General features: G+C 36.1%; 1 pseudogene; it reads left to right on the forward strand.

Annotated features, from left to right (window-relative positions):
• Positions 1–3350, forward strand: part of LOC102832994 — a 121246-nt pseudogene that overhangs the window by 51510 nt on the left and 66386 nt on the right.

Consider the following 3350-nt stretch of genomic DNA (forward strand, 5'->3'; position numbering starts at 1 on the left):
TGTGCCGTGGAGTCGGTTCCAATTCATAGCGACCCTGTACAGGGTTTCCGAGGCTGTAAATCTTTACTGGAGCAGAAAGCCTCATCTTTCTCCCACGGAACAGCTGGTAATTTCGAACCGCTGACCTTGCGGTCACAGCCCAATTCGTAACCAGTATGCTACCAGAGCTCCTAAATTTTATTCATTAGCAATTATTGAACAAGTAAAGTTCTACAATATGACTTAGCTCTCTTGCTTTAAGGGAAAAAAACAACAACCTTGAATTTGATGCATGAAAGAGGATTCTTTGAAATATAATAGTATAAAGATTGGTGGAGATGATAGAGGATAGGAAAATTCTGTTTTCCATAGGTCCTCATACTTATTGGCCAAAAACATTGAAATAAATTAAATACAATTTGAGATCATATCTCTCATTCTCTTTAATTTATGTACTCTATCTTTTTATATTTTGTCAGCATTCAACACATATTTTCCCACTATTTTCCTGTCTACATCCTTTATTCTGCTTTCTGAAGGAAATTTACTCTTCATAAGAACAAAAGGATAGCAGTGATACCTTGTGTGGTGTATACACTTTAATGTTCTCCTTTCCTTAGAATTTTAGAGAGATGAGATGTGATTGAGGCATTAGATACAGAGGATGCTGGATATCTGACTGTGGGTTAGAAGGAATGAAACGAACGACGCTGCTACTCTGTTTATGTGTTTCTTATCTTATAAACAGTTTATCACTTCTGGATCCCTGACGGTTGTGTCTGCAAAGAAACAAACAAATTCATTGGTAAGTTAACAATTTTCCCATTTATGATGCATGAAGAAATGAATATTTATTAGCACTGATTGATCCACATAAAACAGAGCCTCCCAAAAGATCTTTTATTTTCTGTATATTTCACATAGGTATCTTTTTGAATCAATGACTCTTGTATGTTGTCATTTTATAACTAGATGCAAATCAGACCAATCTCCTGGAATGTTAACAATACTAGTCCCCATTTCCAACACTCATCTGTCAGTTTGTAATACTGTGATGGCTTGTGTGTTGCTATGATATTAGAAGTTACGCCATTGGTATTTTAAATACTAGTAGGATTACCCATACTGGACAGATTCTAGTGGATCTTACAGACTAAGAAAAAACAAGGAGAGTAAGACCACTTCTGAATGGCTAGCCACTGACAACCTTATGAACATAAGCGGAATATTCTCAGATATAGTGCTAAAAGATGAGCCCCTCGGGTATGAAGGCACTCAAAATATGACAATGGAAGAGCTGCCTCCTTAAAGTAGAGTTCTCCTTAATGACATAGATAAATGAAGACCTTAAGGTCTTCATTTGCTGATAGGGCATGACTCAAAATGAGCAGAAAGAGCTGCAAACATCCTTTAATAAGTAGAATGTGGAATGCATGAAGTATGAATCTAGAAATATTAAAAGCTGTAAAAAATGGAATTGTACCAATAAAGATAGAGTTGAAATGGACTGGTATTTGTCATTTTGAATCTTAAGTCATATGGTTTACTATGCTGGGAAAGTCAAATTAAAGAGGAATGGCATCACAATCACTAACAAAAGGAACATGTAAAGAATGATATTGATTTCAAGAGTTAGCATATGATCAAGAACTGATGTAACTGAAGGAAAAAATCCAAATTTCAATGAAGGTAGTGGTGAAAAACAAGACTCCAGGAATTGACAGGGTACAAACAGAAATCTTTTGACAAACTGATACAAACTAAAGGTGCTCACTCCCCTATGTCAAGAAAAATGGAAGACAGCTACCTGGCCAACTGATTGGAAAAGATCAATGTTTGTATCCATTCCAAAGAGAGGTGATCCAATGGAATATGGAAGTCATTGAACAGTATAATTAATATCACATGCAAGTAAATTTTTGCTGAGGTTTATTTAAAAATGGCTGCAACCGTACATCAGCACAGACTGCCAGAAATGCAAGCCAGATTCAGAAGTGGTCGTGGAATGAGTGATAGCACTCTTGACATCAGATGTATCTTAGTTGAAAGCAGGGAATACCTGAAAGATGTTTACTTGCACTTTGTTGGATTTGCAAAGGTTTTGACTGTTTGGATCATGAGAAATTATGGATAACATTTTTAAAAAATGGATATTACAGTACATTTAATTATTCTCAAGAGGAACTTGTGCATAGACCAAGAGGCAGTCATAAAAAACAGAAAAAGAGATACTGGATGGTTTGAATCAGTAAAGGTGTGCCAAGGTAATATCCTTTCACTATACTTATTCAATCTGCATAAGAGTTACTGGATTATATAAAGAAGGACATAACATCAGAACTGGAGGAAGACTCATTAACAACCAGTGATATGCAGATAATACAGTTAGTGATGAAGATCAAAGAGTACAGCCTGCAGTATGGATTGAATCTCAGTGAAAAGAAAACAAAAATATTCACAACTGGACCAATAAATAACATCATAGGAAATGGAGAAAATATTGAAGTTGTGAAAGATACTTCATATGACTTGTATCCACAATCAATACTCTTGGAAATATTGTTATTGTTGTTGTTGTTAAGTGCTGTTGAGGTGGGTCTGACTCATAGCTACCCTGTGTAATGTTTCTGAGTAGCAGATGGTGGGTTTGAACCACCAACCTTACAGTTCACGCTGACTTTGCAATCCAATGCATTATTCTGCAGTGCCACAATAGCAGTCAAGAAATGAAATGATGTGTTGCACTAGGAAAATCTGATGTATAAGACTTGTTTAAAGTGTTTAAGAGCAAAGACAGCAGATTGAAGACAAAGGTATGCCTGACCTTAGTCCTCAATGGTACTTTCAGTACCTCATGATATTTTCAGTCACCTCATATGCAAGTAAAATTTGGAAAATGAAAATAGAAGATGATGGAAGAACTGATGCATTTAAGTTATGGTGTTGGAGAAGAATATGAAAGTACCATGGACTGCTAGAAAAACAAATAAGTATGTGTTGGAAGAAGTACAACCAGAATGCTCCTTAGAAAGCAGATTGTGAGACTGCATTCCATTCTTCAGAAATATTAATAGGAGGGACCAACCCCTGGAGAAGGACATAATGCTTTGCAAAATGGAGAGTCAGAAAAAAAGAGAAAGACCCACAACAAGATGGATTGAAAACTTAGCAGCAACAATGGGCTCAAGCATAACAACTATTATGAGGATGGTAAGGACCAGGCAGTGTTACATGCTCTTGTACATAGGGACGTTATGAATCGATACCGGCTCAATGGCACCTAACAACAATTTTAAAAAATGAAAAAGGTTGAAGTTGTCAATGACTTCATTTTGCTGAGATTCACAACTAACATTCATGGAAATAGCACT

This window comes from Chrysochloris asiatica, unplaced genomic scaffold (genome assembly GCF_000296735.1).
Source record: "Chrysochloris asiatica unplaced genomic scaffold, ChrAsi1.0 scaffold00381, whole genome shotgun sequence".
In the NCBI taxonomy this organism is placed as follows: domain Eukaryota; kingdom Metazoa; phylum Chordata; class Mammalia; order Afrosoricida; family Chrysochloridae; genus Chrysochloris; species Chrysochloris asiatica.